We start from the raw sequence: 27,676 nt of genomic DNA, 5'->3' as shown, positions 1-27,676 counted from the left end.
ATGCTGTGGGTGGTGTGATTTTCCAAAGTGGTGAACGCTCTAAAACTCTATACAAGACAAAGTGCAATTTTTCCTGTTTACATGGTAGTTGTATTCCTGGGATGGGGTGGAGGGTGGTGGGATTTGGGGGAAATCTGAGCATATAAAAGTTTGCAAAATCACATTGTGTTGACGTGTAAAGTGGAGTTATTAATAGGTTTCAAAGCTCAAAGCCTAGCGAAATAGATTGTTAATCTATAAATAAGCTGTTTTACCAATAGAAATGTCTCAGGGAACATGCCAATGTCATGGGAGATATAAGGCAATTCCTACAGAACTTTCCAACCATCACAGGAGGACTCCTGGCCTCTGTGATCTCTCCCTACTAAAACCTAGTAGTGGGGACTTCCCTCATGAGCCAGTGGCTAAAACTCTGTGCTCCCAATATAGGGAGCCTGGGTTTGATCCCTGGTCAAGGAACTAGATTCCACATGCCGCAACAAAAAACGTGCCACAACTCAGACCTAGTATAGCTAGATAAGTAAATGAAAATAAACAAATATTTTTAAAAATTCAATAGTGCCCTCTCCAGCATTGAGACCACCAAAACCAGCACCTACGCTTTTCCAAAACTCCTCGTGGAGGACATCAGTAACCCTATTGAGAAGCAGTTCTGTAGAGGAAGTGCATACCTGCTAAGTCATTTCAGTCGTGTCCAACTTTTTGCAACCCCATGGACTGTAGACTTCCAGGCTCCTCTGTCCATGGAATTCTCCAGGCAAGAATACTGGAGGGATGAAAGAGAAACCTTAGACTTTACTGGGACTATTCAATAAAAACCATGCCATTCTCCAGGGGATCTTCTGACCCAGGGATCAAACCAGCATCTCTTAAGTCTCCTGCATTGGCAGGTGGGTTCTTTACCACTAGTGCCACCTGGGAAGCCCCAGATAAAGGAAAGGAACAGAGAAATTCCAAAGATTCCTGTGGAGGAAGTCTGGGGAGTATAGATATGAACCAGTTCAGTTCAGTTCAGTCCAGTTCAGTCATGTTCGACTCTTTGTGACCCCATGGACTGCAGCAACCAGGCCTCCCTGTCCATCACCAACTCACGGAGTTTACTCAAACTCATGTCCATTGAGTCACTGATACCATCCAACCATCTCACCCTCTGTCATCCCCTTCTTCTCCTACCTTCAATCTTCCCCAGCATCAGGGTCTTTTCAAATGAGTCAGCTCTTCACATCAGGTGGCCAAAGTACTGGAGTTTCAGCTTCAACATCAGTCCTTCCAGTGAATACTCAGGACTGATTTCCTTTAGGATGGACTGGTTGGATCTCCTTGCAGTCCAAGAGACGCTCAAGAGTCTTCTCTAACACCACAGTTCAAAAACATCAATTCTTCTGCACTCAGCTTTCTTTATAGTTCAACTCTCACATCCATACATGATTACTGGAAAAACCATAGCCTTGGCTAGATGGACCTTTGTTGGCAAAGTAATGTCTCTGCTTTTTTTTTGGTTTTTTTTTGTCTCTGCTTTTTAATATGCTGTCTAGGTTGGTCATAACTTTCCTGCCAAGGAATAAGCATCTTTTAACTTCAAGGCTGCAGTCACCATCTGCAGTGATTTTGGAGCCCCAAAAAATAAAGTCTGTCACTGTTTCCCCATTTATTTACCATGAAGTGATGGGACCAAATGCCATGATCTTCGTTTTCTGAATGTTGAGCTTTAAGCCAACTTTTTCACTCTCCTCTTGCACTTTCATCAAGAGGCTCTTTAGTTCTTCTTCACTTTCTGCCATAAGGGTGGTGTCATCTGCATATCTGAGATTATTGATATATCTCCTGGCAATCTTGATTCCAGCTTGTGCTTCCTCCGGCCCAGCGTTTCTCATGATGTACTCTGCATATAGGTTAAATAAACAGGGTGCCAATATACAGCCTTGACATACCCCTTTTCCTATTTAGAACCAGTCTGTTGTTCTATGTCCAGTTCTAACTGTTGCTTCCTGACCTGCATACAGATTTCTCAAGAGGCAGGTCAGGTGGTCTGGTATTCCCCATCTCTTTCAGAATTTTCCAGTTTCTTGTGATCCATACAGTCAAAGGCTTTGGGATAGTCAATAAAGCAGAAATAGATGTTTTTCAGGAACTCTCTTGCTTTTCCAATGATCCAGTGGATGTTGCCAATTTGATCTCTGGTTCCTCTGCCATTTCTAAAACAAGCTTGGACATCTGGAAGTTCACAGTTCACGTATTGTTGAAGCCTGACTTGGAGAATTTTGAGCATTACTTTGCTAGCGTGTGAGATGAGTGCAATTGTGCGGTAGTTTGAGCATTCTTTGGCATTGCCTTTCTTAGGGATTGGGATGAAAACTGACCTTTTCCAGTCCTGTGGCCACTGCAGAGTTTTCCAAATTTACTGACATATTGAGTGCAGCACTTTCACAGCATCACCTTTTAGGATTTGAAATAGCTCAACTGGTATTCCATCACCTCCACTAGTTTTGTTCATAGTGATGCTTTCCAAGGCCCACTTGACTTCACATTCCAGGATGTCTGACTCTAGGTGAGTGATTACACCTTCGTGATTATCTGCATCTTGAAAATCTTTTTTGTACTGTTCTTCTGTGTAGTCTTGACACCTCTTCTTAATATCTTCTGCTTCTGTGAGGTCCATACCATTTCTATCCTTTATTGAGCCCATCTTTGCATGAAATGTGTCCCTGGTATCTCTAATTTTCTTAAAGAGATCACTAGTCTTTCCCATTCTATTGATGTCCTCTATTTCTTTGCACTGAGGGCTGGCTTTATTTGTTGGGACTCTAAAATCATTGCAGATGGTGATTACAGCCATGAAATTAAAAGACGCTCACTCCTTGAAAGGAAAGTTATAACCAACCTAGACAGCATATTAAAGAGCAGAGACATTACTTTGTCAACAAAGGTCCGTCTAGTCAAGGCTATGGTTTTTCACATGTATGGATGTGAGAGTTGGACTATAAAGAAAGCTGAGCGCAGAAGAATTGATGCTTTTGAACTGTGGTGTTGGAGAAGACTCTTGAGAGTCCCTTGGACTGCAAGAAGATCCAACCAGTCCATCCTAAAGGAAATCAGTCCTGAGTGTTCATTGGAAGGACTGATGTTGAAGCTGAAACTCCAATACTTTGGCCTCCTGATGTGAAGAGCTGACTCATTTGAAAAGACCCTGATGCTGGGAAAGATTGAAGGTGGGAGAAGAAGAGGATGACAGAAGATGAGATGGTTGGATGGCATCACTGACTCAATGGACATGAGTTTGGGTAGGCTCCAGGAGTTGGTGATGGACAGGGAGGCCTGGTTGCTGCAGTTCATGGGGTTGCAAAGAGTCGGACACAACTGAGCGACTAAACTGAACTGAACTGAACTGATCGCTGAGAAAGGCTTTCTTATCTTTCCTCACTATTCTTTGGAACTCTGCATTCAAATGGCTATACCTTTCCTTTTCTCCTTTGCTTTTCACTTCTCTTCTTTTCACAGCTATTTGTAAGGCCTCCTCAGACAACCATTTTGCTTTTTGCATTTCTTTTTCTTGGGGATGGTCTTGATCCCTGTCTCCTGTACAATGTCACAAACCTCCATCCATAGTTCATCAGGCACTCTGTCTGATAACAGGAATGAACCAACCAGTGACAAAATGGAGGATGGAAAGCAAAAAGTCTCATACCACATCTGATAGGTAAGACCTATGCATGTGTGGATGGGTGGAGGGATCCCAACCTATCCCAGAGACCCTGGTAGAGGCCCCACCCTGCTCCTCCAACGACCACCACCAGCCAGGATCAGCCAGAAGAGAGCTCTTTTGCATATATTCAGTGTCATCTGCATCAAGGGACCCTAAGCTTATGGGATGTTGCCCACACTTGGAGTGAAGCGAGGGAAAAAGGAACTGAATAGCCAGCAGTGTTCTCTTTCTGATCATTGCACCCTGATAGTTTGATATCTCCTTGTTTAGGTATGAAAGAGAAACCTCAGACCTTACTGGGGCTATTCGATTAAAATTAGAAACTTCAAGGTGTCTCCATTTTTTAAAAAAACAAAGCATCATTCAGGAACCTCTATGTTATACCTAGCATATCTTTCAAATTTCTACCACTGGGCCTTTGCACCTGTCATCTGCTGTGTTGGAAAGTCATCTCCCCTGCTGGGTGCCTGTGTAAAGCCTATTTGTTTATCCTCAGTCTCACTTCCTTTGTGAAGTCTGGGGTTCCCAACACAACCCAACGAGACCTCTCTTCCTCCCCCACATAACTCTTTCTCTTATGGATCCATCAGCCTCACGGGACTCACATATGCGGTGTATATCTTTCATCAGGCTCTTCCCTCTCACTGGACACTTTCTTAAGGACAGGACTGAGGCCAACACCCCTGTTTCTCTGTATCTCCCTAGAGCACCTAACCCAGTGCCTTGACCACAGTACACATATTTTACATTCATTCAGCAGGAACGAAACTTCATAAAATTCTGCCACTTGAAATACGGCAACATTCATCTCTTGAGGTCAAACTAAACTTTCACATTCCTGGAAATTAATTGCTGACATTTCCAGAGCTTCCCTTCTTCCTGTGAGAGGCTGAATTTGAACTACTACTTTAAACAATAGGTGGTTGATTTTGTAAGTGGCTGTTGGGAAGGGCCTCAGGAAGGGAAAGCTGCAAAGGTCTGAGTCAGGAAGGCAGGGGCAAGTGAAGGGAGAAAATTCTCCTGGGCCTTAAAGAGGAGGAGGATGGCAGCCTGAGAGTTTATTCATTGTTATCCTCAAACGTTATTGGCCTGTTCCCTTGTCACATTTCCATGGCTAAATATTTCCATAAATCACTTCAGACCTTCCACAGGGGCGGGTGGAGCGTCTCTGCCCCCGAATGGTGAGAGATTTCAAAACCCCACTTAATTACAGAACTTCTTCATTTCAATTTCCCGTTAATTAGGAGGTTTTTCTGGTATCACAGGTCCTAAATTTGTTGTTTCAAGAGTGCCTGTGTTCTTGTCCTATGACCTTGGTTCAATCCTCAGGTCAGGCCTCCCTGTATTATAGTCTCATAGTGGCATGAACTCCCCTTCATGGAATTTGTACAAGTGATCTTTTTTTTTAGTGCTGTTTTTTATCATTATTTTTAATAATCTGTTTAATGTCTCCTTCTGCCGAGTTGCATGCCCCAGAGGGCAAGTAGCCAGGCCTGCCAGGTCCACCACTGTGCTCTTGGTTCCTGGCGCAGAGGGTACGGGAGCTGGTTAACATGCATTGAGTGAGAGAAGAGTCTGGTACTTCCTCAGGAAGTTAAACAAAGTCACCATAGTGTGCGCAATTCTGCTCTTAGGTATTTACCCAAGAGAACTGAAAACATGTGTCCACACAGAAACTTGTACGCAAATGTTCATAGCAGCAATATTCATAATAACCAAAAAGCAGAAATACCTAAATGTCCATCAGCTCATGCATGCATGAATAGAATGCGGTCTATCCATACAGTGGAATATTATTCAACCATAAAAAGTAATGACGTACTGTTACAACCTTGAAAACATTATGCTAAGTGAAATAAGCCAGAGACAAAAGGCTGCATATTATATGAATCCACTTAAGCGTCCAGCATAGACAAATCCATAAAAAACCCAGTGGTTGTTAGGGGTTAGTGGTGGGGAGGGGATAATAAAAAAAAGAAAAAATCTCTTCACATGAGATTTCTTTGTTATGATTAAAATCCTTTGGAATTAGAGAGATGTAATAGTTGCACAATACAGGAAATATACTAAAAAACACTGAACTGTAAACTTTAAGGTGATGGTATTTATAGTATATGAATTGTACCCCAACTTTTAAAAATTCTACCTTAAAATATACATATTTTTTTCCTTTTGGGGGGGCATGCTAAACTTTTGTGTCCTTAGTTCCCTGACCAGGGATCGAGTCTGGGTTTCCTGTATTGGAAGCGTAGGAGTCCTAACCACTGGGCCACCAGGGAATTCCTGATACATACATTTATTGAGTGAACAGTTCATCCCTGAAACAGAAACTGCGGGGTCTCTGGATCAACGCTCAGATTTTTGAGGTTTTAGTGCTAGCTGTGTTTCCTAAGAAGAGCTGGTCTCACCGTGCACCAGCCCCAAGCATGCTGTATCCTGCGTCGGACATAGACTGGCGATCCGATTCTTACATGATAGTATACATGTTACACGGTGATGACCCAGAGAGTTGTTATGGGGAGGGAGGTGGGAGGGGGGTTCATGTTTGGGAACGCATGTACACCCGTGGTGGATTCATGTCAATGTATGGCAAAACCAATACAGTATTGTAAAATAAAATAAAGTAAAAATGAAAGAAAAAAAAAATTAAAAAAAAAAAAAAAGAAGAAGAGCTGGTCTCTACAGGGTGAGATGTCGGCAGCCTGTGTGGGAAAACGGCGTGGCTGCAGTTTATCTGCGACGGTACATTGGCTGCCAGCAGCCCCGCTGGACACAGTCCATCACTGACATTTTTATTAACTTCAAGAGAGGAAGTCCCAGAGGGAGGCTTCTACCCTTTTTTCTTGAAACTGATTTCTGAGGTGTGTCCCATTAACAAAAACATCCCAGACTTCAAGGCCAGGTATCACAGCTTCATCTTAGGGGGACCAGGAGCAGGTGGCAAGTACTCCAGTGAGAATTTGGATGTGTTTTATTGCAGGCTTTGGGGATTTACATAAAAGGTAAAGAAAACCTCACGTTGGTGCTACATGAGGCCATGATTTAGAGCTGGCAGGAATACAGAGAAATGTGCTATGTCTGTAGTTCAAACCCTGGTGGAGTGGGTGTAGGGAGGGAGCCAGACATTCCGTGTGTGAATATGCTCAGAGGCCCTTCAGTCTGGTTGAACAAGGGGAATTTTCAGGGCTTGTTCTTGCAGATGGATTTCCTCTAAATGAGGAGACGGATCCTTTACCAGATTATCTCCTCTTACAGAGAAGCAAGAAAGTCTTGGGAAAAATCAATGTGAAAAAGGGAAAAACCATTTTTGCAGGAATTCTTTGCTCTCAACAGCAGGTCTTGGCCAGGGCCACTTAGAGGTTGAGAGTAACCTGCAGTTAGGTGCATTTTTTAAGGTTCCTAGTAGCAGACTCATTGGCAAAGACCCTGATGTTGGGAAAGATTGAGGACAGGAGGAGAAGGGGATGACAGGGGATGAGATGGTTGGATGACATCACTGACTCAATGGACATGAGTTTGAGCAAACTCCCTGGAGGTAGTGAAGGACAGGGAAGCCTAGTGTGCTGCAGTCCATGGGGTGGCAAAGAGTCAGACACAACTTAGTGACTGAACAACAACAAATATTAAAATGTGAAGAAATGTCCCCACTCAAAAGGTTGCTGGGAACTGTGCTATATTTTAAAAGTTTATATTTGACATTAATACTTTTGCCACAGAAACACAGAGTGAAGGTAATTATGCTTTTGCACTATAACGCCCTGATTTATTTTAAATCTATGACATGAAGTGCTCTACAGGCAGCGATGGAACTTGGACTTAGAGATCTACCCCAAACATCAACGTCTCTCAATCCTGTCATCTAGAGATGACGTCCAAAGCCAGAGTAGGGGGCCCTTCGTGAATCATGTGACCAGAGCCCAGTGCTTTCTATACCTGACCAACATCTCTATATAGGCTCCTTGGGCCCCACCACCTGCAGGTCACTTGGGTTGGAGTGAGATGCTGCCGACTCAAAAGCTGTATTTGTGCTGAAGCCAGTTCTTATGAAGACCTTTTGCTTCAATCAATAAGCAATTTGTTCTTGAGACTTTAGTCCTCTTTCTGGTCAATTCCACATGCCTGTTTGCTAGATGTTTTTGTGGATTTTATTTTTGTTTTAGTCAAAAGCAGTAGCTTGTTTCTAGGGCAAAGGCAGTAATTACTCATTTTCCAACTGCGAACAACCAAGTGTCAGGCAAGGTCACACTTCAGCCCTCCCAGCTCTTGCTTGCTGAACCGGCTCCTGTGAAGGACGCCTTCGAGGCCTCGGCCTACTGTAGACCCTCATGTATCACTTTTCCCAAAGCCCCAACCCCAGATGGCCATGCCAGCCAGTGACTTGAGGGTGGCACTATGAGTCCACGGACCCATGGGGACCCACCTGGAGGAATCTGGGAAAGGGAGTTTAGCTTCATTAGAACATCTTTAAGCCTTCCCTGATGGTCCAGTGGTTAGGAATCTGCCCTGCAATGCAGGGGACACCAGTTCAACTTCCGGTTGGGGAAGATCCCATGGGCCATGGAGCAACTAAGCCCACGTGCCGTAACTACTTGAGCTTACGCTCTGGAACCCAGGAGACGCAACTGCTGAGACCCTGTTCCACAAAAACGGAGCCACGTGCCGCAACTACTGAAGTCTGCATGCCTGGAGCCCATGCTCTGAAACAAGAGAAGCCACTGCGACGGGAGGCCTGTGCACCGCAGCTAGAGAAACTATGTCGACCCAGCGCAGCCAAAATGAATAAACCGTTTAAAAAAGAAAAGAACATCTTTAAACAAGAGTGCAGGGTGTGGAATTTCCTGGCAGTCTAGTGGTTAGGACTTGGTGCTTTCACTGCTGGGGCCCGGGTTTGATCCCTGGTCAGGGAGCTAAGATCCTGCAAGCTGTGCAGCCAAAAAGGAAAAAGAAAAAAAGAAAAGAGGGGACAAAGAGCATTTTGGATCATTGTAGAGGACAAGCTCAAGGAGTCGCTTGGATACTAAATTTCTGTGTGAGGTATCAGTTGTGAACTACCTTGCCATTCCCAATTGTAGCAGTCGGGGCACATTCCAGAATACCTATCATGTACCAGGTATGAACCAAACATTTGTCATGGCATCTTCTCACTTCATCTTCCCCACAACCCAATGGTATAGGTACTATTCTCATGCCCATTTTACAGAAGAGGAAACCAAGGGTAGAATGGCTGAGCAACTTGCCCCAAATCACACAACTATTGAGCAGCAACAGCCAGGATCTGAAGACTGGTCTATCTAACTCCAGAGGTCATGATCTCAGAAACTCTATTTCTCGGTTTCTAGAGCACTTTCCTTTTCTAAACCAACTTCATGTTCAGGGCCTTTTTGTGAACAGAAAGTCAACGGTCCACCCCACAGGGCAGTGAAAAAGAGGCTCCTACAGTGTGGCTGTGAATGCAAATAACAAAGACATGAAAAGCTCTGAACCTCAGGAGGAGACAGACCACAGAAGAGTTTTGAACAGGGAGGCAGGAGGAGGTGTCTGCGCCCTGCTGAGCCCAGCCTCCTAAGCAGGTCACTCAAGGTTTCCCTGGAGCTTCTCAACTGGGACTGAAAGAGACTCAGGAATCTTGGGGCAGGAGGGAATCTTGGCCATTCACCTTCTCTTGTTGCTGAAAGGGAAACAGGTCTGGGAGATTAGGTAGAGAACAATTTTACTGTCTGCAAGCACAATCTGGGACTCCTGGCTCCCACACCATTTAGAACATGAGGCATTTTCTCAATTAGGAAGCCCAGAACCTGAGAGGTGATGCAATTGACCATGGGAACAATCTCAGGTAGCCTCAGCCTGCAGCGGCTTGAAGCAGGATTTGTTTTCCTGGCCAAAGATTGAAGTCAGGCAGTAGCAGGGAGAGCGCTGAATCCTGGTCACTAGACCACCAGGGACAGTGGCTAGTGGCAAGGCCCTAGCCTACCAGCGGTGTAGAAGTGAATTTCCACATAGAGATGGAAAGCAGTGAAACAAGTGAAGTGTCTATTGGGAGGAAAAGAGTATGTGTGGATAGACACATGGGTGGGCTCAGAGAGAGTCACGCCCTCCTGGTAGTTTGAATCACTTACATGAGGCATTTCTGCTGGGTTTCCTTTGACCAATCATCTTGCTTTGCCTGATTCTGAATCCGTATTTGGTTTACCTCAGAGTCCTTCCATGTGTGTGAGCTCATCTCTTAGTGAAGATGGATTCCAGTGAAGAGGTCTGTGGGTATCTGACATCACTTGGTATGAAGTGACACCCCCTCTCTTTTGACCTCCAAGTAGCCTTTCTGCACGTATGTAGTTGGGAAGCTCTCCTTAACTTCAAGAATGCGGAATATATATTGTCTTTTATCTCTTATCTGGGCAGGGTTCAGCCTCCTCCATCTGCTTTTATGAGTTTCTGCTTTTATGGAGTTTCTGTTCACAGTGGAGAATCTGTTCAGCCTGGGGCCCCTTTAGCTCCTCCTTCAGGAAGACACCCAGCCTTGAGTCCCTTGGGGTCTGCCAGCTGCTAAAGTGACAGCGGACTGTGAATGGAAGGTGACCTTCAAACCCTTTTAGGATGAATGAATCATGTGCATTTTTGTAAATATGTGAATTATCTGGGCATATGTCAAAAATGACTCCAATCTGACTGCAGGTCTTGCCCTTGATACACTGTTCTCACTGCTGATCCAGGAAGTCCCCAACCCATTACCACCCACTTTTCATGGACTAAATGGTGTTCGTTTTTGAGATTTATTTTCTGCAGGTCTGGACTTGTCTGGATCTGAGCACACTTTTTTCCCCATACCTTCTTGCCTTTAATGTAGGCTGTGTCCTCTAGGCGGCAGAAAGGAGCCATTTGTTTTACAAGGGCTGAGCCTCGAGATGTCCCAGAACTTTAAGGAGAAAAGAAATACCTGAAGATCTTGCACATACTTTTCCCACTGATTGAAATGTGATCTAGAATCCTCTAAAAGAGAGGATATTGATAGGAACTCAGGCTCTGAATTCAAATAGCCTCAGATTTGATGGATCTAATGTGCAGCACGGAGACTATAGTTCACAGTTATTGTTTAGCCCCTGAGTCTTGTCCAACTCTTTTTTTTTTTAAGGATAAAGAGTATTGGCTATTTTTTTTTCTTTATTCAATTTATTTTAATTGGAGGCTAATTACTTTACAATATTGTGGTGGTTTTTGCCATATTCACATGAATCAGCCATGGGTGTACATGTGTTCCCCATCTGACCCTCGTCTCACCTTCCCACCCATCCCATCCCTCAGGGTCATCCCCGTGCACCAGCCCGGAGCGCCCTGTCTCATACACCGAACCTGGACTGGGGATCTATTTCACATATGGTAATATACATGTTTCAATGCTATTCTCTCAAATCATCCCACTCTTGCCCTCTCCCACAGAGTCCAAAAGTCTGTTCTTTACATCTGTGTCTCTTTTGCTGTCTTGCATATAGGGTCATCGTTACCATCTTTCTAAACTCCATATATATGCGTTGATATACTGTATTGGTGTTTTTCTTTCTGACTTACTTCACTCTGTATAATAGGCTCTGGTTTCATCCACCTCATTAGAACTGATTCAAATGCATTCTTTTTAATAGCTGAGTAATATTCCATTGTGTATATGTACCACAGCTTTCTTATCCATTCGTTTGCTGATAGACATCTATGTTGCTTCCATGTCCTGGCTATTGTAACAGTGCTGTGATGAACATTGGAGTACGTGTGTCTCTTTCAATTCTGGTTTCCTCTGTGTGTGTGTCCAGCAGTGGGATTGCTACCAGGCCATATGGCAGCTCTGTTTCCAGTTTTTTAAGGCGTCTCCGCACTGTTCTCCATAGTGGCTGTACTAGTTTGCATTCCCACCAATAGTGTAAGAGGGTTCCTTTTTCTCCACACCCCCTCCAGGACTTATTGTTGGTAGACTTTTTGATAGCAGCCATTCTGACCAGCATGAGATGGTACCTCATTGTGGTTCTTGTCCAACTCTTTTGTGACCCTGTGGACTGTAGCCCGCTGGGCTCCTCTGTCCATGGGATTTCCCAGGCAAGAATACTGGAGTAGGTTGCCATTCCCTTTTCCAGGGCATCTTCCTGACCCAGGGATCCATCCCAGGTCTCTTGCTTGGCAGGTGGATTCTTTACTACTGAGCCACCTGAAAGTATAGTTCTCGATACTATACCATATATTTTAAATTTGCCCAAAAATAGACCTTAAATACTCTCAACACACACACACACACACACACACACACACACACACACACACGTGGTAACCATGTGAGTTCATGGATGCATTAACTAACCTTATTATGGTAATTATTTCACAATATATACAAATATCTAGATCATTGTATACTCTATATTTTCACAGTGTTATCTGTCAATTATATCTCAATGAAGCATTAAAAAAAAAGAAAAGAAAGAAAAAGAAATCAAAATCCCCCAAAACAGAAAAGCCTACATTCACCCTCAGCCATCTACTGTCTTTATGACCATAGCAGGCTATTTAAGTTCATCAAGCCTCAGTTTCCTATTTTGTAAAATAGGAATAGTAATAATACCTGCTTAACAGGATTGTTGTGAGCTTTATATGGCAATTGCTAAAAAAAGTTTGCTTTCATTATTACCTTAACTGTTACTGCTGCTCTATAAATAGCAATGAATTTTAAGTCTGAAGGGAAGGTGAAGCCACTTTCTTCAATATTGGCTAAAGCTCTCTAAGGAGGCATTCAGCCCATTCTTTTCCAGGCTCTGTCCTAGGATGACATTTCACATCCTGGAAACCAATAATATGAACAACACAGAGGCCACACTGGACACAAGGAAACATGTTGGCTTCCTCAATAAAATCAAACCCACTTCCTCCAAGGTCAACCCCAGCTGCGCGGATGCTGTGTGCATGGGAAAGGTGACTGGATCATTCGTTTCTGTCCCCAAGATTCACCTTCCCTTGGAGATTTCTCCCTAATCTCACTGGTGTCACCACGGGCAAGGAAAGCTGCACCTCTCCCCGACCCGCATGAGAATCTTGCTTCTGCCACCCACCTCAGTGGGTCTGGGTTTGCTTTCATTGAGGGTGTCAGTAAGCTTCCTTACCCTGAGACTTGGGGGTTTTCTGCTTTTTAGCTTCATCCTGAGATTTTAGGATGTTTAGTACCTAAGTGGAAATAATCATCACTGTAGCAGATACCATTTTATGTGCCAAGTGCCTATGGATTCCCTCATTCCATTTCTGCTGCAATCCAGTGGGCTAATTCCTATGACCACCTCATTTTACAGATGGAGAAACTGAGGCATTAGGTGACTTCCTCAAAGCCTCTTTTTTAATTGGAGTGTAGTTGATTTACAATGTTGTGTTAGGTTCAAGTATATAGCAAAGTTATTCAGTTTTATATATATATATTTTTCAGATTCTTTTCCATTATAGGTTATTATAAGATATTGAATATAGTCCCCTATGCTGTACAGCAGGTTGTTTTTATATATATATATACATAGTAGTGTATAATTTTTAATCCAAAGCTACTAATTTCTCTCTCTCCCAATACTTTGCTCTTTGGTACTATAACTTTTTCTATGTCTTTCTATTTGTTTTGTAAATAAATCCATTTGTATCATTTTTTTTAAATTCCACATGTAAGTGATACCGTGTGATATTTGTCTTTCTCTGTCTGACTTATTTCACTTAGTATAGTAATCTCTGCATCCATCCATATTGCTGCAAATGGCTTTATTTCATTCTTTTCATGGCTGAGTAATACTCTATTGCATATGGTGGTGATGGTGGTTTCGTCACTAAGTGGGGTCTGACTTGTGCGACCCCATGAACTGTAGCCCACTAGGCTCCTCTGTCCATTGGATTCTCCAGGCAAGAATACTGGAGTGGGTTGCCATTTCCTTATCCAGGGGATCTTCCTGACACAGGGAGCGAACCCACGTCTCCTTCATTGCAGGCAGATTCTTTACCCACTGAGCTACGAGGGAAGCCCTTCTATTGCATATATATATGCATATATGTGTATATACACACCACATTTTTGTCCATTCATCTCTCAATGGCATTTAAGTTGCCTCCATGTCTTGGTTACTGTAAATAGTGCTGCTATGAACATGGCATGTATCTTTTTGAATTAGAATTTTCTCTGGATGTATGCCCAGGGGTGGGATTGCTGGATTACATGGTGACTCTATTTTTAGTTGTTTAAGGAACCTCCATACTGCTTTCCATAGTGGCTGCACCAATTTACATCACCACCAACAATGCAGGAGGGTTCTTTTTTCTACACACCTTCTCTAGTATTTATTATTTGTAGAGTTTTTGATGATGGCCTTTCTGACTGGTGTGAGGTGATAGCTCATTGTAGTTTTGATTTGCAATGCTCCAATAATTAGCTATGTTGAGCATCTTTTCATGTGTCTGTTGCCCATTTGTATGTCTTCTTTGGAGAGTTGTCTATTTAGGTCTCCTGTCCACCCCAAAGCCTCTTGGGTAGTCTGACTGCAGAGCTGAATTCCAAGTCACTTGATCATGAATTGAATAAACACAGACACTGCATCCCTACCCCTCCTACACTCGAAGCACTGATAAAACCTAAGGTCTTTGGTGATACTGATACCAGTTTCATCAAAAAGTCGAGTGCAGCCTGTGCTCCCTTTGGCTGGCCCCTGAGTCAGATCCAGGCATCAATGACACCAGGGAAATGCTATCCTGCAGGGAGATACCCAGCATCCAACAGCTGGGCTCTTTCCCATATGCTTGTCCTAACCCGCTCCCAACAGCAAGTTCCCTCCCTGCTTGAGACCCCGAGAGACACTCAGTTGCATGACCCTTTGCAACGACACACAGAGGGTGAAGAAGATGGGTGTGGCTTCTCTGAGGCGCAGTCAGCTCACAAAGGTCTGACACAGGCAGGAAGAGAAACACCTCGGAGGTCCTCCCTTGTCAGAAACTGAGCCCTGGGGCAGGAGCACAAATGCTGTTCCCTCCTGTCTTAGCCTTTTCACCTTCTTGTTTCTTTACCACTGCGAAGGCAACACTCAACAGGCCTGTCAAGACACCATCCCTGCCCTGGAGATTCAGAATCTGTCACCATCGCTCTGAGGTGAGAAGGAAATTGCAGTGCTGAGGTTTCTTGCTTCTTCCTCACTGAGACAGACAAACCCAACTGTCAACAAACCCCAAACCAACCAACCAACCAAGTGATGCTGGGAGGTTGCTGGGCAGCAGGCTGCATCTCTGGCAGACAAGGTCATGAAATGGCCTGGGCGCAAAGACCAAGGTCACGAAAGAGGATGAAAAGAAGAGGAAAAGCTTGTGAAGTGGGGGTGCTTGGACTGAAAAGGGAGCGAGGCCAGTGTGCGTAGGTTCCCCAGGTACCCAGTGAGGGAGGGCCAGCCAGTGAAGAGGAGAGGAGCGTGGTGGGTGGGGAGGGATCTGAAAAGAGGGCAAAAGGGAAGAGCTTGAAAAGAAAAGCAACCGTGCCAGAGAACCAACAGGATTAGAACATTAAATATCCAGACCCGCAGACAGAGCTGTACTGTATATAAGTTGTGCCTCATGGATCTGACTTAAAAACAAGCTGGGAAAGGTGTCAGCAATTACATACTGCAGCTCAGCTATGTTAAAAAAAAAAAAAAAAGAGGATAATTTAGGCTTTTATTTCTTAGAACCAACATAAGCTTCTTCACAAATTCTTATTCCCATTAATCTTAGGTGGGAGAATTTAAACTTGCCAGCTAAAGGAAAACTAATCTCTTTCACTTTAAAATCATTTTATTAGATAAGTTCAGCTGCTTTTGGATAAACATTCAGTTCAGTCCCTGCCTGGACTATTGCTGGCTCTCCAGGTGTCCCCTTCTTGCCCCTTCCCCCTTCTGTCCCCATGCTGTATATAACTCTGGGACAATGGACAGGGTGGCTGGTCTGGATCCTGAACCTCGAGTCGTCCTCTGGTCCTCAGTGACGTCTATGGAGATGCCCTTCACCCACCAGGTCTGCAGGCATCCATGACTGAGGGCCCGGCTGGTAGGGCCTGCTGGTTTACCCGGCTCCTCGGTCCTGTCTGCTGGTTCTGTGCATAGACACCTGCACCTGTTTCATGTAGCTGTTTGTTTTCCACTTTGGAAGACATGTCCACAAGATCTCAGTTTTCAAAGCAACTCAGCATTCCCTAGCAGCCTTGGACATGTCTGGGTTTCTCCCAGGCCATACTCCAAATAGTCAAAGCTATGGGTTTTCCAGTAGTCACATATGGATGTGAAAGCTGGACTATAAAGAAGACTGAGCGCCAAAGAACTGATTCTTTCGAACTGTGGTGCTGGAGAAGACTCTTGAGAGTCCCTTGGACAGCAACGAAATCAAACCAGTCAATACAAAGACAGTCAACCCTGAATATTCATTGGAAGGACTAACATTGAAGCTGAGGCTCCAGTACTTTGTGTGTGTGTGTGTTAGTTGCTCAGTTGTGTCCATCTCTTTGCGACCCCATGGTCTGTCCATGGAATTCTCTAGTCAAGACTAGTGGAGTGGGTTGCCATTCCCTTCTCTAGGAGATCCTTGCAACACAGGGATCAAACCGGGGTCCCCTGCATTGAAGGTAGATTCTTTACCATCTAAGCTACCAGGGTAGCTCAGTACTGTGGCCACCTGATGCAAAGAGCTGACTCATTGGAAAAGACCTTAATGTTGGGAAAGATTGAGGGCAGGAGGAGAAGCGGGTGACAGAGGATGAGATGGTTGAATATCACTGACTCAATAGACGTGAGTTTGAGCAAACCCTGGGAAATGGTGAAGGACAGGGAAGCCTGGCATGCTGCAGTTTTTGGAGTCACAGAGTCAGACATGACTTAGCAATTGGACAACAAGAAGGCAGAGGGAATGGGGACATCTCCAGTCCCTCTCCCAGACTAAACATACGGTGCAGTCATCTCTGCTTTCCTGAGCTGCCTCAGGTGGGTGTGGGGACACGCCGTGTGGGCGGCCCCCCCAGGGCTCCAGTGGAGGAGCAGGGCATGCATATTGTGTGTTTCTGGTCTGCTCTCAACCTCTCTGGAGGTTCTCTACTATCCTCCACGCTGGCAGCAAGGTTTGACATGGGTGGAAGAGCACCAGCTTCTGGCCTCCCACCCCTCCCGCTCCCCCTCCAAGCAGCACAGGACTTTGCACTTCCTCTTTCTGATTCTCAGGGACTTCCCGTTTTGTCGTTTGTTCCTTCTTCCCTGCCCCATGGGTTTTGTTCGAGACAATATCCACCTTTCTCTTTCCCTAGGCAATGAGCCCCATGGTACAGTGAGAGAGTGTCGCTCACTGCTCAGGAAAGTGTTTCAAAACACTACCTCCCTTACTGTAGAACTTTAGGAACAAGGAGTCATTTCGAAGGAAGTGTTGTTTGTTTGCTTGCTTGCTTGTTTGTTTTGGCCCTGATGCTCGGCTTGCAGGATCTTAGTTTCCTGACCAGGGATTGAACTGATAGCAGTGTCAGTGTGAAGTTCTAACCACTGGACTGCCAGGGAATTCCCATCAAGGGAGTGTTTTTGCCGGCATACTAATAAGGGTCAGTGTTTTAACTGATACAAGTTTTTTTTTTAATGAAATTCTCATCCACTCAGATAAACAACAACCACTTCATTTACTCTCCCAAAGTCATCTCCTCAGTTCTCCCGCAAGCCTGCTCTTCCGTTTCCTTTTTTTTTTCCTCTGATGTATCATGCACTCTCTCTATTTATTTATTTATGCGGCTGTGTTGGGTCTTAGTTGTAGCACACAGGGTCTTCATGGCGTCATGCAGGACCTTTGGTTGTGGCATATGGACTCGGTGGTTGTGGCATATGGACTCGTTAGTTGTGGCACACGGGCTCTCTAGTTGTGGCATGCAAACTCCAGGGAACACAGGCTCAGTATTTGGCACCCAGGCTTAGTCACTCTGAGGCACGTGGGATCTTAGTTCCCTGATCAGAAATTGAACCCACGTCCCTTGCATTGTAAGTCGGATTCTTTAACCACCGGGCCACAGGAAAAGTCCCCCTCCTCTGTGTCTCTAATCTACCTGGACACCCAAGTCAGAGGTTAAGAAGCCTCCTAGACTGCTTGTTTCATATTCAGTCTATCTGAACCTTCTTCCTCCTTCACCTGCAAGAATGGCTGTCTCTCTCCTCTCTCTCATCCCCATCACGACTGCCTACATTCAGGCCCTTTTGGTTCTCACCTGGATTGTTGGAAGGATTACAATCAACCTTTCTACACCCAGACTTGCTTACTTGCTTTCATCCTTCTTGCCGCTGATGTGAACTTTCCCAGTATATATCACACCGTGTCATGTCTCCACCTAAGACTGTAGTTTCCCGTGCCTATATCACATGGCACTTGCCCATCTCTCAAGACTCGTGTCCTTCTGCTATGTACACAACCTCTAGTCCAGCCAAACAGCTTGCAGTGGACTGGCAATGCTGTGCTGGGCAGCTGTGTGACTTTGCACATGCTGTTTCTCTGGCTGGAATGTTCCTTCCCACCATCTTATCATGCAACATTCAGCTCAGAGATGTCCTTCTCCTGGAAGCCTTTTTGGTCCTCCAAGCAAGAACTCTATGCTTTTTCTTTTTTAAAAACTTTTTATTTTGTACTGGGGGTATAGCCAATTAACAATGTTGTGATAGTTTCAGGTAAACAGAGAAGGGATTCAGCCATACATGTACATGTGTCCGTTCTCCTCCAAACTCCTCTCCCATCCAAGTTACCACATAGCATTGAGCAAAGTTCCATGTGCTGTACTGTAGGTCCTTGTTGGTTAACCATTTGAAATATAGCAGTGTGTACATGTCCATCCCAAACTCCCTAGCGATCCCTTCCCCTCATCCTTCCCCCAGCAATCATAAATTGATTCTCTGTGGGTCTCTCTCTGTTTTGTAAGTAAAAGAACTCTATGCTTTCAAGCGTCATGGTACCAACTTGCCTCTCTTAGGACACTTGCCACACAGAATTTATATCGTAGCACTGGGCTGTGGGCTCCTTGAGGCCAGTGATCAGTTACAGTAATCTTGGTGTCTCCAGCAGGTAGCACGGGTGTCTGTCTCAAGCTAATTGAGTGAATGGATAACACTGAGCATCAGCTCTGGATTGGGAAGAGACCTTGAAGGTCACTAGTTTCAGTGTTTGCATTTTCCAGATGCTTCTCTGAGAGGTTAAGTCAACAGGTTGACCTCACGCAGATAATTGATAACAGAACCAGACCTGGTCTTTGAATCTGAGAACAGAGCATTTTCTCACTATTCTAGACACAGCAGAGGGGTAGAGGCTGAGGGGCAGGCTGTGGGTTGGGGTTGGTGAGAAGACAATAGAAGCAAAAATTTAATTCAGGGCTTGGTATAACTTACTCTCAAGCAGGAAACGGGTCAATCCCACAAAGGGTTTTTGTAAAACCCATGCTACTCTCACCTGTGCAACTGGAGAGAGTACACGACGTCAGCGTGAGCAGCTGGCACCTGAGGTTACAATAACAATGCTGCGGAAGAAATTTAAATCAAAGCCTCACTTGCTTGCTACTGATTTGTTTGAGGTTCAGTCAGTTTATCTAGCCCAATTATACGACCATCACAATTTTTTTAAATTTATTTCTTTAAAAACAGAGTCTATGTTTAAAAAAACCCATCCATGGGCTTCCCAGGTGGTTCAATGGTAAGGAATCCGCTTGCCAATGAAGGAGACGAGGGTTCGATCCCTGATCCAGGAAGATCCTGCATGCCTCCAAGCAACTAAGCCCGTGCACCCCAACTATTGAGCCTGTGCTCCTCAATAAGAGAAACTACAACAATAAGAAGCCTGCGCACCGCAAATAGGGAGTAGCCAAGTCTCCCCACAACTAGAGGAAAGCATGAGCGGCAGCAAAGACCCAGCACAGTCAATCAATCAATAAAGAAATTTTTAAAAGGATTACTGGCAACCCTTAACAGAACTTAGTAACATTTACTTAAAAAAAAAGGAAGAAGAAAAAAAGGAAAAACCCAGCCATATAACCTTCACCTTGTTCCTCCCGGAGACAGTGGGGGAGATGGAGGGTGGGCTTTCCCAACCCAGATGGAAGCGGGAATTCGAGGCTTATTTAGGGCATGACTGAGGACAAGACACTTCACTGTTCTGCGCCTCAGCTTGTATGCTTGTGGGAAATAGAGGTCATGCGAGTTCTCCCCCATGGTTGCTGTGGGAATGAAAAAAAGGCGCTAGGGCAGCAGCCAGCAGAGTGGGTGAAGCCTGGCCCTGGAGCCAGGGCACCAGGGTCGGAACTCTGGCTCCACCCTGGCAAGGTGTGTGACCTCAGACAGGTGGCTGCCCTCTCTGTGACTCAGTGTCCTCTTTGGGGGGGTCGTTAGGACCCATGTGGTGCTCGACGGAGGCTGGCACATAGTGCACACCAGGTAAGTGTAAGCTGGTGGAAATGCTGGGCCTAGTGCCAGGTAGTACAGGGGAGCCCTTTCCTTCTTCCGCAGCCAGGGGGAGCCCCATCTGTGTATCCATTTGGGGGTGTCCAGCCCTTGGTTGTGGTCTGCAGCTCCACCTGTATCAATCGTGATAAATCTGGAGGAGCCAAGCCCTCCCTTTTCTCTGTTGAACCAGTGACAGGTAACTCTCTCTCTTGATCACTGGAGTCACCACGCGTTGACCCCTGGCCCAAATACCTGGAGCCTCTCTCTCCTACCCCTACCCCAGGAGGTGCAAGCCCCTTCTTGGGCAAGGCCTCTGCTCCCAGGTCAGGGCAGCGTGGTCTGCTGCCCAGCCTGACACAGGGCGCTTTGTTCAGTTCTGCAACCTGGGCCCCAGCTCTCAAAACCTCCCCAAGACCTGTTTGGACCTGTCGTCTCTTGGGTTTATTAGTCTCAGCTCACTTGCTAGACTCTCAACTCCACATGCCAACCCGGTCACCTTTCCTATGCGGACACACCCCGGGGCCCTCAGAGGAACACTCAGGGCCAGCCCCAAGTCGCAGCTCTGGAGCTGGTGGAGGCAGGTGAGGAAGGGCAAGGGCTAGAACCTGAATTCAGAAGAGAAGAAGCCTGAATCCTGCTGCTGGTGCGAAAGTGAAAACAAAGACAGCAAAGCTTCTGTGTCTCCTTAGAAATCCCTGTGCCCTGTGAGAGTTCTAGGCCCAGGTCCCAGAAAAGGAAGAGAACTCTCAGAACTCGCAGGACTCTTCTGGGCCCACTCTTGACCTGGTTGAAGCAGGAAGCCTCATTATGGCACCCCAGCAGAGGTCCTTCAGGCTCTGCGTGAACGTGTCCTGAGAGCTCACTCCCTTTCCACCTGCACATGCCACGGCTCAGCCTGCCTCTGGCTGGAAACCTGGCTTCTGGAATTCTGACCCAGGGCTCCCAGTCCCTTTTCTGTGTGATGGTTGATTTGAGCAATTATTCTATCCACTCCATCCCCCAGCTTCTCCAGGCTTAGCACGTCCATGGTTCCTCACATAACATGATGTCCAGACCCCTCCCCATCCTGCCTGGGGTCACTGGACTTCTCTCATGCCCACAGAAAGGCATCGTAATCACAACAAGGAATGAATCCCTGATAGTCCAGTGGTTAAGAATCTGCCTACCAATCCAGGGGACACGGGTTCAGTCCCGGCTGGGGAAGATTCTGCATACTATGAGACAGCTAAGCCTGTGTACCACAACTACTAAAGCCCGTGCTCCACAAGAGAAGCCACCCAATGAGAAACTCTAGCACTGAAATGAAGAGTAGTTCCCACTCACCACAACTAAGGAAAGTCCGAGGGCTGCAAACTGAAGGCCCAGCACAGCCACAAATAATAATAATAATAAAATAATAACAGGGAAGCCAGCAAGTATTCTGGGTCCTACTGTGTGGCAGGAATGGTGCAGGTGAGGAGCACAGGAGTATCACAGCTGGCCTCTGGCCTCAGGGAACTAACCATAGATGTGAGAAGGAGATAACTTCTGTTCAAGTTTGCAGACCAGTGGAGGTTACCTGCCACATGTCTACAGATGAAACGTTTAACAGTTGAGGGGGTTAGCTAAAAGATACAGTTTTTTTCCAAGGTAATGAGAAGGTCTAAAAATGATGGTGATGAAGGTTGCACACATCTGTGAAGATGCTAAAAACCATCGAATTGTTCACTTTCACTGACTGATTGGCATGGTAGGCGAATTGTTGCTCTTGTTGCGTTGTTTAGTCACTAAGTTATGTTTGACTCTGCAACCCCATGACTGTAGCCCACCAGGCTCCTCTGTCCACGGGATTTCCCAGGCAAGAATACTGGAGTGGGTTGCCATTTCCTTCTCCAGGGGATCTTCCCAATCCGGGGATCTAACCCTTATCTGCATTGGCAGGCAGATTCTTTACCGTTGAGCCACCAGGGAAGTCTTGGTATGGAAATTTCATCTTAATAAAGTCAAGATTTTAAAAGTTTAACAGTTAAATAAAATGTGTTCTATCTTTCTACCTGGAAAAGTATTCCTTCAGAAGGACCAGACCCAGAAGGCCAGATTTGTGGCTAGCGTTCCTGGCATCCTCGGATTCTGCGTGGGAATGTGGCTGCCCAGGGAGAGCCGGTCAGCCCCTAAACATCTCCCTCCTTCTTCCCACCCCTCCCTCCCACCCCAGCTCTTCCTGCACCTTGAGAGGCTTCGTGAGCATGCAGGGGACTCTTCAGCTCACAGGTTCCAGTTCCATAGCCCCTGTCAGCTACCTTTACTGCTAGTGAGGTGCACACTGGTGATGGGGTCTGCTCTAGGAAGGCCAGACCCAGGAAGACGCCATCATAGGCCCAGGTTGACTAGTAGCCTTTTTTTTTTTTTCCCGAATTTTTATAGGAGTAGAGTTGATTTGCAGTGTTGTGTTTTTATTTTCAGGTGCACAGCAAAGTGAATCAGCTCTACATATACATACACCTACTCTGTTTTAGATTCTTTTCCCATACAACCATTACATTACAGAGTATTGAGTAATACCATGCTATACAATGCTGCTGCCGCTGCTAAGTCACTTCAGTCATGTCCGACTCTGTGCGACCCCATAGATGGCAGCCCACCAGGCTCCCCTGTCCCTGGGATTCTCCAGGCAAGAACACTGGAATGGGTTGCCATTTCCTTCTCCAATGCATGAAAGTGAAAAATGATAGTGAAGTCACTCAGTCATGTCCGACTCTTAGCGACCCCATGGGCTGCAGCCTACCAGGCTCCTCTGTCCATGGGATTTTCCAAGCAAGACTGGAGTGGGTTGCCATTGCCTTCTCCGGTGCTATACAATAGGTCCTTATTATTAATAGTTATCTATTGTAGTGTGGGCCTAGAGATTGTCTTACCAGGTAAAGTAAGTCAAACAGACCCCATGGACTATAGCCCACCAAGCTCCTCTGTCCAAGGGATTTCCCAGGCAAGAATACTGGAATGGGTTCCCATTTTCTTCTCCAGGGGATCGTCCTGATCCAGGGATCGAATTGGCATATGCTGCACTGCAGGTGAATTCTTAACCGACTGAGCCACCAGGCAAGTCCATCACTTATCTGTGGGATTTTAAAAAGGGCTGCAGGGCTTCCCTGGTGGCTCAGTGGCAAAGAATCCACCTGCCAATGCAGGAGACATGGGTTTGATCCCTGGTATGGGAGGATCCCACGTGCGGTGTAACAACAAAGCCCAGGTGCCACAACTATGGTGCCTCTACTCTAGAGTCCGGGAACCACAACTACTGAAGTCTGAAGCCCTAGAGCCCGTGCTCAGCAACAAGAGAAGCCACTGCAATGAGAGGCCCGAGCACTGCAACTAGAGGAAAGCCTGCACAGCAACAAAGACCCCGTACAGCCAAAAAAACAGTGAATAAATAAATAAATCATTTTTGAAGTGGTTTCATATTAATATAAGTAAATAAAAATTTCTAAAAGTTTAAAATGGTGCAAATGAACTCATTTGCAGAACAGAAAAAGATGTAGAAAACAAACGTATGGTCACCGGAAGGGAAAGGGGAACGGGAGGGGAAGGGGTAAATTGGGGCAGGGGGCCTTTGGACCGGGGGATTCCAGAGCCTGGTCTGGAGCAGTGCTACACCACTGAACGTTCTTCCGTGTTGGAAATGCTCTATATCTGTACTGTGCCATCTCTAGCCTCGGGTGGCAATTGAGCATTTTAAATGTGGCTAGTGCACACAAGGAATGGAATTTCTTAACTGAAACATTGTCATTCAGGAACTTTTAAGTTGCCACGTGTGGTTTCTGGCTACCATAGGCCTAGAAAGCAGGGCGAGGGGGACTCTGAATGGACACGTCCTGCTGACTCCATCCTATAGGGGCGGTTGGGTGGGGGTGGGGGGTGGGAGGGCTAGGCAGGGGCTGGAGGAGCACCAGAATAGGGCTTTGAGGTCTCAGGAAGATACTGGAGATGAGATTTGTTCTCAGAAGGAAACAGCCATATAAGGCTGCTTATCCCTGGCCAGTGAGCTGTCAAGATCTGAGGAGAGGGGCAGAGGGCTGTGTGCTGGGGGAGGGGAGAGACTCGAGGGCACCCCCAGACAAGTCCTTCTGAGATTTTTGCAGGGACCTGTTTCACATGAGAGGCCTCCTTTGGTAGCTGAAGCCTGCTAGGACTGTGGGTACTGGCAGACGGAGAAGATTGTTATTTTTTTCTTCCAAGGCCATGTGAACGGGGCAGGCCGTGTGCATAGTTTCCATGGCATAATCTGACTAGAAAGCCCTGTGTGTCTGTGGGGGAGGGATGCAGAGGGGCCCTCGGCCCAGCCTCAGTCAGAACTGGGCACCAGCCCAGGAGACGCATTCCCTCCCGATTTCTGCAGGGTCCTGAACAGAGAGGCGGGGAGGGCCGCGCCAGGCTGGCCTGAACCTTTGGAAGCTTGCTTGGCTGCTGACTGGGGTGAGGAGATTGGCTCTTCCTGATGCCTGGATGTGCGACAGAGGAAAGACACTGTCCGGAGAACTAGGCCAGGTGGAGGCTCAGGCAGAGCACAGGAGATGGATTCTCAGGGAGGCAAAGCCCAGGAGAAGTGAAGGAGGGTCTCTGCACTTCCCTGCCTTCTCCCACCTGCAGACCAGAAGCTGCTGGCAGGCTGGCTGGGGCCCAGCCCTGCGGAGGAAGCAAGCAGGATTATTTGCCCAGTGTGAGTCCAGGAAGGTTCCCTGAACACTTCTGCTCGCTGCCGGAGAAAGGATGTCTGTAAAGAAAAAAGGCCACCCTCCCAGCCCTCGAAAACTGGAGATGCAGAGATGTCAGGGTTGCAGAGCAAAGGCTAGCATTAACTAAGTATCTCTGTACTGGGTATGGGGCTCTGTGCTAAGCATTCTGAACTTCTGATCTCATTTGGAACAATATAGATTAATAAAATCATTATAAGGGACTTTTTTGGCAGTCCAGTGTTTAAGAAGCTGGGCTTCATTTGACAGAAAACAAAATTCTGTAAAGCAATGATCCTTCAATTAAAAAATGAATTAATTTTAAAAAAAAGAAGAAGAAGCTGGGCTTCCACTGCATGGGGCATGGGTTTGATCCCTGATTGGGGAACTAAGATCCCACGTGCTGGCGGCCAAAAAATAGAAACAAACAAACAAATCATTATAATAGCTAATATTTCTTGAGTGCCTACGAACGGACCAGACATCAATCCATTTAATCCTTATGACTCCCTTGTCTTTAGAGGGAAGGAAACTATTTCTCATTTACAGTTTTACCCCAAGTTGCTCAGTCAGAAAATGTTCCAATTGAAATTTGATCCCAGACGCTGACCTCACACTCCTGCTCTTAAACCACTGATTTTCCTGACAGCTGTTCTGGGTGTAACGTAGATTTCTTGAGGCTCTAGCCCAGGGTCTTCAAAATGATCCCTCAGCTCCAAATTACCCAGCTTTTCCCAAAGCTCCTGTTTTCCTCCTCTCTCCTGGCTCCTTGGAGTCTGGAAATCTGGCATCTCAAAGGCTCCCTGTTCTTGGATAGCGGCTGTCCCTTCACTTGCTCTGGGTTTGTTGTGACGTGCAGGCCGGCTGCCCCGGGCCACGGAGGTTGCCCAAGACAATCCTGCCTTTCTGAGGGGCTTGCTGGCCTCGGGTCTCAGCCACAGCCCTCACACACAATGCCCTCTGTCTCCACCAGGGCAGAAAGGAGTATTATTGCAGTCGGGTGACTCGGGCTCCACTGGGGTGATGTTTGTGGTCTGAGCCTCCCCAACCCGGCACCTCCCCACTGGCCAGAGGCAGGCCCAGGGCACTCGGGCCTGGGAGTCCCTTCCTCTTAAGGCCCCAGCCTTGGCTCCCAGGTCAGACTTACCTCTCCCCTTCCATCCCCTCTTGCTGATCCTCCCCCAGACTCACGTCTCACACTCCCGAGTCTGTGATGCTCTAATTTCAGTTATTTCTGGGAAAGTACACAGCATTGTGCCTGGTACAACAGGCCCCCACAAATGGGACTTTCTCTTCTGCTTTCTGGCTTCTCATGCTTGGATGCCAGGCATGTTGGAGATTATTTTGTTATCAGGAATTTTGAAAGAGACCCTAGAAACAAGTGTGGTTTTTTTTTTTTTTTTTGGTCAGTGAGCATTTTATTTTTTTTAATTTTTATTTTTACTTTATTTTACTTTACAATACTGTATTGGTTTTGCCATACATTGACATGAATTTAATAGCAATAGCAGCCACGGTTTTCTAAGCCATTGGCCATATGCCCGGCATGGGGCCAAACCCATACCCTCAGGACAGTCCTGGGAGCCTGTGCTCTATTTATTTATTTATTTTTGGCTCTGCTGGGTCTTCAACCCATGCAGTGGGGTTGCTGCATCCAGGCTTTCTCTAGTGGTGGCCAGCAGGGGCTACTCTTTGTTTCTGGTGCTCGGGCTTCTCATTGGGATGGTTTCTCTTGTTGGGTAGGAGCACAGATTCTAGATGCAAGGGCTTCAGTAGTTGCCACGCACAGGATTAGTTGCTCCAAGGCATGTGGAATCTTCCCGAAACAGGGATCAAACCTGTGTCCTGCATCAGCATACTTGCATGCTCAGTTGTTAAGTAGCATCCAACTCTTTGGGACCCAATGAACTGGGATTTTCCAGGCAAGAATACTACAGCGGGTTGCCATTTCCTCCTCCAGGGGATCTTCCAGACTCAGGAACTGAACCTGGATCACCGGCATTAGCAGCGGATTCTTTACCACTGAGTTAAGTAAGTGGATTCTTATCCACTGAACCGTGGGGGAAGTCCAAGGCTGTGCTCTTTTCTAGTCCCATGTGAAGGATAAGAAGAGGATGCTCAGAGGCTTGAAGTGACTTGCCTGAGGCGGCAAAACTAGTAAGTGGTGCCCCTGGGAGTGGAGCTCAGCTCTGACTTCAAGCACGAGCGATTGACCATTGTCACTGCACCTGGATTCGTCTCCCAGGGGTCCAAAACCTAGGTGGCCTAGAACAACAGTCACGTATTGTCACAGGTGTGGAGCCTAGGAGTCCGAGGTCAAGGCCCTGAGAGGGCGGTTCCTTCTGAGGGGCGTGCGCAGGCTCTGCTCCTGCCTCTGCCCCAGTTCTGGGGGGCTTGCTGGCAATTCCGGGTGCTCCCTGGTCTCTCCCCAATGCCTACATTCATCTTCACCTGGTGTCCTCTGTGTGCGTGTCCGTCATTTTCTCTTGTTGTTAGGAAACCAGTTGTGTTAGACTAGAGCCCACCCTGATGTTCTCATTTTTATTTGAATATCTGCAAAAACCTTATTTCCAAATAAAGTTGCATTCACAGGTACTATGGACTGGGACCTCAAAATCTTTTTCAGGGGACACAATTCAACACATGACAATGCCTTTCCCTGCTCACTATCCTGGTAGCTCAGGCCTTCTCTCTCTATTTATTTATTTCTCCATTTTTAAAAAAGATAGGTATTTATTTGTTTGACTTTGCTGGGTCTTAGCTGTGGCATGCGGGATCTAGTTCCCGGACCGGGGATCGAACCCAGGCCCCCT

The sequence above is a fragment of the Capricornis sumatraensis genome, chromosome 2, assembly GCF_032405125.1.
Source record: "Capricornis sumatraensis isolate serow.1 chromosome 2, serow.2, whole genome shotgun sequence".
Taxonomy (NCBI): Eukaryota; Metazoa; Chordata; class Mammalia; order Artiodactyla; family Bovidae; genus Capricornis; species Capricornis sumatraensis.
This window is presented reverse-complemented; position numbering follows the sequence as displayed.